This window comes from Staurois parvus, unplaced genomic scaffold, assembly GCF_062004578.1.
Source record: "Staurois parvus isolate SC_StPar_1 unplaced genomic scaffold, SC_StPar_1.0 ptg001066l, whole genome shotgun sequence".
Taxonomy (NCBI): Eukaryota; Metazoa; Chordata; class Amphibia; order Anura; family Ranidae; genus Staurois; species Staurois parvus.
Window position 1 is genome coordinate 1,034,157 of NW_028318862.1, and position 14,773 is coordinate 1,048,929.

Consider the following 14,773-nt stretch of genomic DNA (forward strand, 5'->3'; position numbering starts at 1 on the left):
GCAGCATGAGGAGGCGGTACAGGGGCCCATGGCAGATCAGGGGCCTGGCAGCAGCTATGGGAGGCCCGTAATCTGCCAGCACCCTATGTCAAAAAATTCAACACACCAGCAGTGTGAAGAGACCTGAATGTGGCACATGGCAGAGTGTGGCGATGGAGACAGCAGCAATGGGAGGCCGTACAGCGACACATGACAGACTCTGGACTTGGCAGCAGCATGAGGAGGCGGTATAGGGGCCCATAGCAGATTAGGGGCCTGGCAGCAGCTATGGGAGGCCCGTAATCTGCCAGCATCCTATGTCAAAAAATTCAACACACCAGCAGTGTGTGAGGAGACCTGAAAGTGGCACATGGCAGAGTGTGGCGATGGAGACAGCAGCAATGGGAGGCCGTACAGGGACCCATGAGAGACTCTGGACCTGGCAGCAGCATGAGGAGGCGGTATAGGGGCCCATGGCAGATTAGGGGCCTGGCAGCAGCTATAGGAGGCCAGTAATCTGCCAGCACCCTATGTCAAAAAATTCAACACACCAGCAGCGTGAGGAGATCTGAAAGTGGCACATGGCATGAGACACTGTGGACCTGGCAGCAGCATGAGGAGGCGGTATAGGGGCCCATGGCAGATCAGGGGCCTGGCAGCAGCTATGGGAGGCCCGTAATCTGCCAGCACCCTATGTCAAAAAATTCAACACACCAGCAGTGTGAGGAGACCTGAAAGTGGCACATGGCAGAGTGTGGCGATGGAGACAGCAGCAATGGGAGGCCGTACAGGGACCCATGACAGACTCTGGACCTGGCAGCAGCATGAGGAGGCGGTATAGGGGCCCATGGCAGATTAGGGGCCTGGCAGCAGCTATGGGAGGCCCGTAAAATGCCAGCACCCTATGTCAAAAAATTCAACACACCAGCAGTGTGAGGAGACCTGAAAGTGGCACATGGCAGAGTGTGGCGATGGAGACAGCAGCAATGGGAGGCCGTACAGGGACCCATGACAGACTCTGGACTTGGCAGCAGCATGAGGAGGCGGTATAGGGGCCCATGGCAGATTAGGGGCCTGGCAGCAGCTATGGGAGGCCCGTAATCTGCCAGCACCCTATGTCAAAAAATTCAACACACCAGCAGTGTGAGGAGACCTGAAAGTGGCACATGGCAGAGTGTGGCGATGGAGACAGCAGCAATGGGAGGCCGTACAGGGACCCATGACAGACTCTGGACTTGGCAGCAGCATGAGGAGGCGGTATAGGGGCCCATGGCATATTAGGGGCCTGGCAGCAGCTATGGGAGGCCCGTAATCTGCCAGCACCCTATGTCAAAAAATTCAACACACCAGCAGTGTGTGAGGAGACCTGAAAGTGGCACATTGAAGAGTGTGGCGATGGAGACAGCAGCAATGGGAGGCCGTACAGGGACCCATGAGAGACTCTGGACCTGGCAGCAGCATGAGGAGGCGGTATATAGGGGCCCATGGCAGATTAGGGGCCTGGCAGCAGCTATGGGAGGCCCGTAATCTGCCAGCACCCTATGTCAAAAAATTCAACACACCAGCAGTGTGAGGAGACCTGAAAGTGGCACATGGCATGAGAGACTGTGGACCTGGCAGCAGCATGAGGAGGCAGTATAGGGGCCCATGGCAGATCAGGGGCCTGGCAGCAGCTATGGGAGGCCCGTAATCTGCCAGCACCCTATGTCAAAAAATTCAACACACCAGCAGTGTGTGAGGAGACCTGAAATTGGCACATGGCAGAGTGTGGCGATGGAGACAGCAGCAATGGGAGGCCATACAGGGACCCATGAGAGACTCTGGACCTGGCAGCAGCATGAGGAGGCGGTATATAGGGGCCTATGGCAGATTAGGGGCCTGGCAGCAGCTATAGGACGCCCGTAATCTGCCAGCACCCTATGTCAAAAAATTCAACACACCAGCAGTGTGAGGAGACCTGAAATTGGCACATGGCATGAGAGACTGTGGACCTGGCAGCAGCATGAGGAGGCGGTATAGGGGCCCATGGTAGATCAGGGGCCTGGCAGCAGCTATGGGAGGTCCGTAATCTGCCAGCACCCTATGTCAAAAAATTCAACACACCAGCAGTGTGTGAGGAGACCTGAAAGTGGCACATGGCAGAGTGTGGCGATGGAGACAGCAGCAATGGCAGGCCGTACAGGGACCCATGAGAGACTCTGGACCTGGCAGCAGCATGAGGAGGCGGTATATAGGGGCCTATGGCAGATTAGGGGCCTGGCAGCAGCTATGGGAGGCCCGTAATCTGCCAGCACCCTATGTCAAAAAATATAACACACCAGCAGTGTGAGGAGACCTGAAAGTGGCACATGGCAGAGTGTGGCGATGGAGACAGCAGCAATGGGAGGCCGTACAGGGACCCATGACAGACTCTGGACTTGGCAGCAGCATGAGGAGGCGGTATAGGGGCCCATGGCAGATTAGGGGCCTGGTAGCAGCTATGGGAGGCCCGTAATCTGCCAGCACCCTATGTCAAAAAATTCAACACACCAGCAGTGTGTGAGGAGACCTGAAAGTGGCACATGGCAGAGTACGGCGATGGAGACAGCAGCAATGGGAGGCCGTACAGGGACCCATAAGAGACTCTGGACCTGGCAGCAGCATGAGGAGGCGGTATATAGGGGCCCATGGCAGATTAGGGGCCTGACAGCAGCTATGGGAGGCCCGTAATATGCCAGCACCCTATGTCAAAAAATTCAACACACCAGCAGTGTGAGGAGACCTGAAAGTGGCACATGGCATGAGAGACTGTGGACCTGGCAGCAGCATGAGGAGGCGGTATAGGGGCCCATGGCAGATCAGGGGCCTGGCAGCAGCTATGGGAGGCCCGTAATCTGCCAGCAGCCGATGTCAAAAAATTCAACACACCAGCAGTGTGAGGAGACCTGAAAGTGGCACATGGCAGAGTGTGGCGGTGGAGACAGCAGCAATGGGAGGCCGTACAGGGACCCATGACAGACTCTGGACTTGGCAGCAGCATGAGGAGGCGGTATAGGGGCCCATGGCAGATTAGGGGCCTGGCAGCAGCTATGGGAGGCCCGTAATCTGCCAGCACCCTTTGTCAAAAAATTCAACACACCAGCAGTGTGAGGAGACCTGAAAGTGGCACATGGCAGAGTGTGGCGATGGAGACAGCAGCAATGGGAGGCCGTACAGGGACCCATGACAGACTCTGGACTTGGCAGCAGCATGAGGAGGCGGTATATAGGGGCCCATGGCAGATTAGGGGCCTGGCAGCAGCTATGGGAGGCCCGTAATCTGCCAGCACCCTATGTCAAAAAATTCAACACACCAGCAGTGTGTGAGGAGACCTGAAAGTGGCACATGGCAGAGTGTGGCGATGGAGACAGCAGCAATGGGAGGCCGTACAGGGACCCATGAGAGACTCTGGACTTGGCAGCAGCATGAGGAGGCGGTATATAGGGGCCCATGGCAGATTACGGGCCTGGCAGCAGCTATGGGAGGCCCGTAATCTGCCAGCACCCTATGTCAAAAAATTCAACACACCAGCAGTGTGTGAGGAGACCTGAAAGTGGCACATGGCAGAGTGTGGCGATGGAGACAGCAGCAATGGGAGGCCGTACAGGGACCCATGAGAGACTCTGGACCTGGCAGCAGCATGAGGAGGCGGTATAGGGGCTCATGGCAGATTAGGGGCCTGGCAGCAGCTATAGGAGGCCCGTAATCTGCCAGCACCCTATGTCAAAAAATTCAACACACCAGCAGTGTGAGGAGACCTGAAAGTGGCACATGGCATGAGACACTGTGGACCTGGCAGCAGCATGAGGAGGCGGTATAGGGGCCCATGGCAGATCAGGGGCCTGGCAGCAGCTATGGGAGGCCCGTAATCTGCCAGCACCCTATGTCAAAAAATTCAACACACCAGCAGTGTGAGGAGACCTGAAAGTGGCACATGGCAGAGTGTGGCGATGGAGACAGCAGCAATGGGAGGCCGTACAGGGACCCATGACAGACTCTGGACTTGGCAGCAGCATGAGGAGGCGGTATAGGGGCCCATGGCAGATTAGGGGCCTGGCAGCAGCTATGGGAGGCCCGTAATCTGCCAGCACCCTATGTCAAAAAATTGAACACACCAGCAGTGTGAGGAGACCTGAAAGTGGCACATGGCACAAGAGACTGTGGACCTGGCAGCAGCATGAGGAGGCGGTATAGGGGCCCATGGCAGATTAGGGGCCTGGCAGCAGCTATGGGAGGCCCGTAATCTGCCAGCACCCTATGACAAAAAATGGAACACACCAGCAGTGTGTGAGGAGACCTGAAAGTGGCACATGTTTGAGGCATGATTCATCGCGGATTTAGTCAGTTGTGTCAGGAACTGGTGGTTTGAAATCCAGACTAATCCACGCCTGATTCACTTTCACAAACGTGAGTCTCTCCACACTTTGGGTGGACAGTCGTGTCCTCCGCGGAGTTACAATACCTCCTGCCGCACTAAACACGCGCTCCGATGCCACGCTACTGGCCGGGCATGACAGCCTTTCAAGGGCAATTTCAGCTAGTTGGGGCCAAAGGTCAAGTTTCGTTGCCCAGTAGTCAAGGGGATTGTCTACCTCGGTTGGCAGGGTGCTGTCCAAGTAGGCCCAAGCCTGTTGTTTGAGGTCCTGCTCCAGGTCCACCTGATGCAGCTGCTGCTGCTGCTGCGGCTGGTTAGTAGTTTCCTCACTGCGCTGGTGAAGAAAGCTACTCATCATCGACTGCAGACTGAGGCAGCCGCTGCTGGTGGAGCTGCCACTGCTCCTACCACCCCACCCCTCCCCTGCTGCCATGGCAGCGGAACGCGAGCGCACAGGGCCCACAGTGTCTGACGATGGACGTTGGCGCAGACAGGCAGAGACCAACTGACTACATAGGTGGTTTTTATAGTACGTTATTTTGGCCTCCCTCTCAGCAGGTGTGAAAAAGGCCACCATTTTTGAACGGTAGCGAGGGTCCAACAAGGTGGACAGCCAAAAGTCATCCCTCTGTCTGATGGTTATTATTCGGCTGTCGCTACGCAAGCAACCGAGCATGCTATGGGCCATTTGTGCCAAGGAATGCTAGGGACTCCCTGCCTCCATCTCCACAGCATACTGCCACGGTGCGTCTGGGTCCTCTGTCTCCTCCTCCTCCTCTACCAGATGCTCCTGCTCCTCCACTCCTGTCCGCTGAGTGGAAAAACCACCCATTTCACTCAATAATTCCTGAGCACCAATGTCCTCCTCTACCTCCTCCTCTTCTTCCTCTCCTGCCCCCACAGGGGTCATGTGGCGTTGAGATCTGTGTGCCACGTCTACCGCACCCTGACCAGCCATTGTTAACAGCATTGGTTCCAGGACGTGCAACAGAGGAATGACGTCGTTCATCCCATAGTCCTGCCGACTCACGAATAGCGTGGCCTCCTCAAAGGGCCTGAGCAAGCGGCAGGTGTCACGCATGAGCTGCCAATGGCTGACATCTAAGTTACACAGGGGAGTACCTTTATCCGCTTGTAACATCAGGAAATCGGTGATGGCCTTTCGCTGTTCGTAAAGGCGGTCTAACATATGTAGGGTTGAATTCCACCTTGTTGCAACGTCGCAGATCAGGCGATGCTGTGGAATTCCGTTCTGCCGCTGCAGCTCAAGGAGGGTGTGCTTTGCGGTGTAGGAATGGCTGAAATGCATGCAAAGTTTACGTGACATTTTAAGGATGTCTTGCAGTGGGATGGTGGATTTTAGGAACCGCTTGACAACCAGATTGAACACGTGAGCCATGCATGGCGCATGGCACAACCTTCCTTGACACAGAGCAGACACCATGTTCTTTCCGTTGTCGGTCAACATGGTTCCAATTTTCAGTTTGCGCGGAGACAGCCATCTGTCGATTTCTCTTTTCATTACACTCAGAAGTTCCTCCCCTGTGTGACTACGTTCGCCAAGGCATACCAGGTGCAGCACAGCGTGACACCGTTGCGCCCTGCACATGTGATATGCCGGTCGGGTAATGGGACTTGGCACGGGGGTGGCGGCTGAGGACACGGCGGAAGAAGAGGTGGTAGAGGCGGACATCTTTTGTGGACCAAGGACGTGCAAACGTGGAGGCAAAAGCGGCGTGACCTGTCCAAGTTGCTGGTGCGGCTGTGCCGGCACCACGTTCACCCAGTGGGCCGTAAATGACATGTACTGTCCCTGACCGTAGTTACAGCTCCACACGTCGGCGCTGCCGTGCACTTTGGCAGAGACCGACATGCTCAAAGACTGGCCCACCATGTCTTCTACATGTGAATGCAGGGCTGGCACTGCCTTTTTGGCGAAGAAATGACGGCTTGGCACTCTCCACCGCGGCGCGGCACAAGCCATCATTTCTCGGAAAGGTGCTGAGTCCACCACTTGGAAAGGGAGGGACTGCAGCACCAGCAACTTGGACAGGAGGACGTTCAGGTTTTGCACCGTCGGGTGTGTGCTCGCAAACTGTTGTCTCTTGGAAACGGATTCCAAGAAAGACTGCTGACGGAATCCGTGAAGAGGAGTAGCAGGAGAAGGAGCATCTGAACGAGCGGAAGATGCCAACGAGCGACAACTCCCCTCAGCAGAGGTGTTGGAGCCTTGACTGGCTGATAGAGGGCGATTGACGTCGGGTGACGGAGCAAGTAACGGAGCGGGTGATGGAGCGGGGGCTGGGGCGGGCAGAACCGCCGTATCTTTATCACGGTTTTCCCAGGCCACCAAATGGCGACGCTGCATATGCTGCCGCAACGCTGTAGTCCCAACATGGGCCCCCTGGCCACGCTTGACTTTCTGGCCACATAGTCGACATACGGCTACGTTTACTTCCTCGGGCGGCTTGACGAAAAATTGCCACACCGCCGAGTAGGAAACTTTGCCCCCGATACTCCTCACTGGCTGACTGCTGCTTCCTCCGTGCACACCGGCACCACTACTGGCCGTGGTGGTAGGCTGCAGTGGAGCTGGTGCTCTACTCCGTGGCCGTTTGGCTCCACTGACACTGCTGCGACCCTGCTGCCTCCTGGGCAACCCACCGACTGTTTCGCTCGCTGCCAAGCTGCCACCCTCTTCTCCTGATGATGCGGAAGAAATTGTCTGATGACGACGAGGCTGCCAAGTGCGATCAACCTCCTCATCATCAAGTAGGGTCTCCGCCTCACTACTAGCCCCCTCGGCTGCGTCTGGGTCAGGAGACAGACCTGTCTCTAGACCGGCTACCGAGCCACTCTCCTCGCCACTACTTCTTCGCCTGGCTGCTGAAAAGGCGGATGTCTCCCCCCGTTCCTGACCGCCCTCTGTTAGCTCTTCCTCACTGTACAGTGGGGCTGAGCCCACAGCATGCGATACTTCGCTTGGTGAGGGAACACCAAAGGACAGGGGCAGGTAGAGGACACGTGATTTCAGTGGGCTTGGTCCCGGGCCATGCCAACTAACGGTTGTGTCTGACGTACCCACCGACCACCCTCTGTAGGTGTCAGAGGTGACCTGGGAAGAGGAAGACGACCGAGCCAACCAATCGATGACGGCAGGGTTGTCGGTGGAGACACGACCGCTGGATGACACCGGGAGCACTGGCCTCTGGCTGCGAATAGTGCTGCCTCGACCCCTTCCTCTGCTGCCACGTCTGCTCGCTCCTAAAACATTGCCTCCTCTGCCACTCCTCTGCATGTTGTCTGACATACTCTTTAATTCAATGATTCTGTGTCCCTGAGTAACAATTCTGTGTCCCTGAGTAACAATTCTGTGTCTGTCCCTGAGTAACAATTCTGTGGCCCTAAGTAACGGTTCTGTGGCCCTCAGTAACAATTCTGTGTCCCTCAGTAACAATTCTGTGTCTGTCCCTGAGTAACAATTCTGTGGCCCTAAGTAACGGTTCTGTGGCCCTCAGTAACAATTCTGTGTCCCTCAGTAACAATTCTGTGTCCCTCAGTAACAATTCTGTGTCTGTCCCTGATTAACGTTTACGTGGCCCTAAGTATCGGTTCTGTGGCCCTCAGTAACAATTCTGTGTCCCTGATTAACGTTTCTGTGGCCCTAAGTAACGGTTCTGTGGCCCTCAGTAACAATTCTGTGTCCCTCAAGAAACAATTCTGTGTCTGTCCGTGAGTAACAATTCTGTGGCCCTAAGTAACGGTTCTGTGGCCCTCAGTAACAATTCTGTGTCCCTGATTACTGTTTATGTGGCCCTAAGTAACGGTTCTGTGGCCCTCAGTAACAATTCTGTGTACCTGATTAACGTTTCTGTGGCCCTAAGTAACGGTTCTGTGGCCCTCAGTAACAATTCTGTATCCCTCAGTAACAATTCTGTGTCTGTCCCTGAGTAACAATTCTGTGTCCCTAAGTAACGGTTCTGTGGCCCTCAGTAACAATTCTGTGTCCCTGATTAACGTTTATGTGGCCCTAAGTAACGGTTCTGTGGCCCTCAGTAACAATTCTGTGTCCCTGAGTAACAATTCTGTGTCTGTCCGAGTAACAATTCTGTGGCCCTAAGTAACAGTTCTGTGTCCCTGAGTAACAATTCTGTGTCCCTGAGTAACAATTCTGTGGCCCTAAGTAACGGTTCTGTGGCCCTCAGTAACAATTCTGTGTCCCTGAGTAACAATTCTGTGGCCCTAAGTAACGGTTCTGTGGCCCTCAGTAACAATTCTGTGTCCCTCAGTAACAATTCTGTGTCTGTCCCTGATTAACGTTTACGTGGCCCTAAGTAACGGTTCTGTGGCCCTCAGTAACAATTCTGTGTCCCTGATTAACGTTTCTGTGGCCCTAAGTAACGGTTCTGTGGCCCTCAGTAACAATTCTGTGTCCCTCAAGAAACAATTCTGTGTCTGTCCCTGAGTAACAATTCTGTGGCCCTAAGTAACGGTTCTGTGGCCCTCAGTAACAATTCTGTGTCCCTGATTAACTTTTATGTGGCCCTAAGTAACGGTTCTGTGGCCCTCAGTAACAATTCTGTGTCCCTGATTAACGTTTCTGTGGCCCTAAGTAACGGTTCTGTGGCCCTCAGTAACAATTCTGTGTCCCTTAGTAACAATTCTGTGTCTGTCCCTGAGTAACAATTCTGTGGCCCTAAGTAACGGTTCTGTGGCCCTCAGTAACAATTCTGTGTCCCTGAGTAACAATTCTGTGGCCGTAAGTAACGGTTCTGTGGCCCTCAGTAACAATTCTGTGTCCCTGAGTAACAATTCTGTGTCTGTCCGAGTAACAATTCTGTGGCCCTAAGTAACAGTTCTGTGGCCCTCAGTAACAATTCTGTGTCCCTGAGTAACATCTCTGTGGCCCTAAGTAACGGTTCTGTGGCCCTCAGTAACAATTCTGTGTCCCTGAGTAACAATTCTGTGGCCCTAAGTAACGGTTGTGGCCCTCAGTAACAATTCTGTGTCCCTCAGTAACAATTCTGTGTCTGTCCCTGAGTAACAATTATGTGGCCCTAAGTAACGGTTATGTGGCCCTCAGTAACAATTCTGTGTCCCTGAGTAACGTTTCTGTGGCCCTAAGTAACGGTTCTGTGGCCCTCAGTAACAATTCTGTGTCCCTGAGTAACAATTCTGTGTCTGTCCGAGTAACAATTCTGTGGCCCTAAGTAACAGTTCTGTGGCCCTCAGTAACAATTCTGTGTCCCTGAGTAACAATTCTGTGGCCCTAAGTAACGGTTGTGGCCCTCAGTAACAATTCTGTGTCCCTCAGTAACAATTCTGTGTCTGTCCCTGAGTAACAATTATGTGGCCCTAAGTAATGGTTATGTGGCCCTCAGTAACAATTCTGTGTCCCTGAGTAACGTTTCTGTGGCCCTAAGTAACAATTCTGTGGCCCTCAGTAACAATTCTGTGTCTGTCCCTGAGTAACAATTCTGTGGCCCTAACTAACGTTTCTGTGGCCCTAAGTAACAGTTCTGTGGCCCTCAGTAACAATTCTGTTTCTGTCCCTGAGTAACAATTCTGTGGCCCTAACTAACGTTTCTGTGGCCCTAAGTAACAATTCTCTGGCACTCAGTAACAATTCTGTCTGTCCCTGAGTAACAATTCTGTGGCCCTAACTAACGTTTCTGTGGCCCTAAGTAACAGTTCTGTGGCCCTCAGTAACAATTCTGTGTCCCTGAGTAACGTTTCTGTGGCCCTAAGTAACAATTCTGTGGCCCTCAGTAACAATTCTGTGTCTGTCCCTGAGTAACAATTCTGTGGCCCTAACTAACGTTTCTGTGGCCCTAAGTAACAGTTCTGTGGCCCTCAGTAACAATTCTGTGTCTGTCCCTCAGTAACAATTCTGTGTCCCTCAGTAACAATTCTGTGTCTGTCCCTGAGTAACAATTATGTGGCCCTAAGTAATGGTTATGTGGCCCTCAGTAACAATTCTGTGTCCCTGAGTAACGTTTCTGTGGCCCTAAGTAACAATTCTGTGGCCCTCAGTAACAATTCTGTGTCTGTCCCTGAGTAACAATTCTGTGGCCCTAACTAACGTTTCTGTGGCCCTAAGTAACAGTTCTGTGGCCCTCAGTAACAATTCTGTGTCTGTCCCTGAGTAACAATTCTGTGGCCCTAACTAACGTTTCTGTGGCCCTAAGTAACAGTTCTGTGGCCCTCAGTAACAATTCTGTGTCTGTCCCTGAGTAACAATTCTGTGGCCCTAACTAACGTTTCTGTGGCCCTAAGTAACAATTCTCTGGCACTCAGTAACAATTCTGTCTGTCCCTGAGTAACAATTCTGTGGCCCTAATAACGTTTCTGTGGCCCTAAGTAACAGTTCTGTGGCCCTCAGTAACAATTCTGTGTCTGTCCCTGAGTAACAATTCTGTGGCCCTAACTAACGTTTCTGTGGCCCTAAGTAACAATTCTCTGGCACTCAGTAACAATTCTGTCTGTCCCTGAGTAACAATTCTGTGGCCCTAACTAACGTTTCTGTGGCCCTAAGTAACAGTTCTGTGGCCCTCAGTAACAATTCTGTGTCCCTGAGTAACGTTTCTGTGGCCCTAAGTAACAATTCTGTGGCCCTCAGTAACAATTCTGTGTCTGTCCCTGAGTAACAATTCTGTGGCCCTAACTAACGTTTCTGTGGCCCTAAGTAACAGTTCTGTGGCCCTCAGTAACAATTCTGTGTCTGTCCCTGAGTAACAATTCTGTGGCCCTAACTAACGTTTCTGTGGCCCTAAGTAACAGTTCTGTGGCCCTCAGTAACAATTCTGTGTCTGTCCCTGAGTAACAATTCTGTGGCCCTAACTAACGTTTCTGTAGCCCTAAGTAACAATTCTCTGGCACTCAGTAACAATTCTGTCTGTCCCTGAGTAACAATTCTGTGGCCCTAACTAACGTTTCTGTGGCCCTAAGTAACAGTTCTGTGGCCCTCAGTAACAATTCTGTGTCTGTCCCTGAGTAACAATTCTGTGGCCCTAACTAACGTTTCTGTGGCCCTAAGTAACAATTCTCTGGCACTCAGTAACAATTCTGTCTGTCCCTGAGTAACAATTCTGTGGCCCTAATAACGTTTCTGTGGCCCTAAGTAACAGTTCTGTGGCCCTCAGTAACAATTCTGTGTCTGTCCCTGAGTAACAATTCTGTGGCCCTAACTAACGTTTCTGTGGCCCTAAGTAACAATTCTCTGGCACTCAGTAACAATTCTGTCTGTCCCTGAGTAACAATTCTGTGGCCCTAACTAGCGTTTCTGTGGCCCTAAGTAACGATTCTGTGGCCCTCATTAACAATTATGTGTCCCTGAGTAATGCTTCTCTGTCCCTAAGTAACGTTTCTCTGTCCCCAAGTAACGTTTCTGTGGCCCTAACTCTCTCCCTAATACAGAGCGGTCTGCCTCTCTTGAATGACTGGAGGCAAATGAAGAATTCTAAAATGGCCGCTATTTATAGCTCGACCATTACACAGTGCTGGCTGGCTGCTGATTGGCTAATGCGATCACATGTCATTAAGGAATGCATTATGGGTCAGCGCGCCTTGTCTGTGCGCCTTCCCAGACATCCCCGCTCCGTCGCCGCACATGTCCGCCGCCATTTTAGGAAAAATTTCGATTCGCGCGTCCGAAGTAGGCTATTTTTCGGATTCGGCGCAAATTCCAAAATTTTCCAATATTCGACTCGAATTCCACTTCGCCTACTTCGATTCGCTCATCTCTAATTATAAACACTATGCACCTCTCCTTTGCCTGTATATGGTAGAGATGTTCAACTGGGTCCTACAGGGCAATACATTTCCAGATGAAATGGCACTCTCGCGTCACTTACGGTTCTGGCCCCAGACGTCACTTCCGGATGCCACACGGCCTTGCCCTCTGAGGAACTGGAAGTGACTCAAGAACACCATTGTTTGGGATCTGGCGGTGGAGAGAGCACTGCTTGCAACCCACCATATCACACTATTATGCATTATCTACAGGCGTGCTTTTTTCAGTTATTCTGTGAGTGGCTGTCTGCATTTATTTAATAAAAGGTGTTATTTGTACTTCACCTTTGGAGTTTTTAAATTTTTACTCTTTCATGCCCATTGTTCTTGGAAAGAGGAGCAAGGAGAATTGTGGATATACTGATATAGGCATACTTCCTTTTTACTTGGAGTTTTTCAAAGTGATATATGCCAATCATGAGAGTGGGAGGCATGGAAATTTGGTGAGTGTACACCCGAATGGGGAACACTTTTTTCTTGAACATGTGGTGATTCTGGTTTTGGGAAACAAATAGAAGATTCTCACGTTGGAATGAATTTATGGACTTTCATTAATTAGTCACCTATTAATTTGTTTATTAACAGCACCACTGAATCACTTAGGGTTCATTTGTTGTTTCTAGGATTTATTTCACTTAAGGTGGCAGCAGTTTTTATTTAGGTATATTGTATTATATTTATTTCATTTCGTACAATTTTCACGCATCTATCACAAAAGTTTTTTTCATATATATTACCTACTCTATCCAAAACGTAAGAATATTTTGGCTTTGCTTACAGTTAATTGGTTAACACATTACTACATTATACAATGTTGATTTACAAAGTGCAGTAATTCATAAAGAAACTGTCTTAATTATAAGAGAAATTAGATTTTAATATTTTAAAGTGGTTATAAAGCCAATACATATTTTACCTTAATTAATTAGTAAAACATATCCCACTACTTATATCATCCCCTCACCTCTCTAAATAGTCCTATCTCAGTCCTTGCTGTGCCCATCTGTATCAGCACTGGTCTGTATTCCTCTGTTCACAGGACACAGAGGCAGCAGTGGGAGCCATTGGCTCCTGCTGCTGTCAATCAAACCCTGTGAGGAGTGAGCAGGGGCTGGCTGAGCTGTTGTGTGTTTCTATGGACATACACATCCTGACTCTGGAGCTAGCCAGCATGTCTGCATCTATAGCAAGTGGCTTACTATAGGTGCAGACACAGAAGAGGAGGAGTGATCAAATCCTGTGAGGAGGGAGCAGGGGGTGGGACTGGGCCATGCTATGTGTCTGTATGGACACACACAGCCCAGTTCAGGAGCGAACCAGCATGTCTTCCCCCATAGCAAGCAGTTTGCTATAGGGGCAGACACAGAAGGGGATGAGTGATCAAATCTTGTGAGGAGGGAGCAGGGGGGGTGGGGCCAAGCCAGGCTATGTGTGTCTATGGACACACACAGCCCAGCTCAGGAGTGAACCAGCATGTATGGCCCTATAGCAAGCCACTTGCTATAGGGACAGACACAGAAGGGGATGAGTGATCAAATCTTGTGAAGAGGGAGCAGGGGGGGGGGGGGACAAGCCAGGCTGTGTGTGTCTATGGATACACACAGCCCAGTTCAGGAGCGAACCAGCATGTCTGCCCCCATAGCAAGTGGCTTGCTATAGGGGCAGACACAGAAGAGGAGGAGTGGACTGCACCAGAAAAAGAGGTTTGTGGCACCTTTGTGCAATAACATTGCATATAGCAGGTATGTACTGTATATGATGTTTATTATTTTAATTAAAAAATGTACCTTTACAAATGAGATATCCCTTGTTTCTGGTTATGGTCTATCTATTTTATCTGTGTACTTTCCAGGACATTTATTGTCTGATTAAACAAGCATTAATGCTAAAAAAAAAAAACTTTTTTAGCAGCATTAGGTAAAAACGTTAAATATACAGTTACAGGGTCTGCCAAGGAAATGGGGAGTGAGATGATGTACTGTTTGTATCAGCAAATTGTCACTTTGTAGGATACTGCAATTTAGGGTCTGATACCAGAGAGTGGAGATTATTGCTCTGGTCACATGTTAAATGTACTGCTGAGAACACTGTAACAGCTATTATAAGGTTCCCTCTGTGTTACCAGTGGCTTGATAGATCAAATTGATCTCACTTTGTTTTCTACTAGCAATGGTCTCCAACTCTGGGATACTGCATCTTTCAGGACGAAACGATACACTATTATCTGTCACAGCAGGTAGAGCTGATGGTTTTCAAACTGCAAAATTATCTTTAAAATGGAGGTTATACAATCGGGTTAATTTAACCAGAAATAAAAAAAGCATTTTCTTAAGTGTGTTATTTTTTTTTAATTTATTTTGTATTTATTAAATTTGATTTAGAAAAAAATCCAGAACATTAAGGATAATTGTGTAAAATTTAATCTCATTTTGATTTCAAACAAAATAATAAAATTCTGTTAACACAGACAAACAAACACGTAACTATAAAGGGCGCCTTTACTTAACCACTTAAATACAGGACACTTTCACACCCATCCTGCCCAGGCCAATTTTCACCTTTTAGCACTGTCACATTTTGAATGACAATTACTCAGTCATACAACACTGT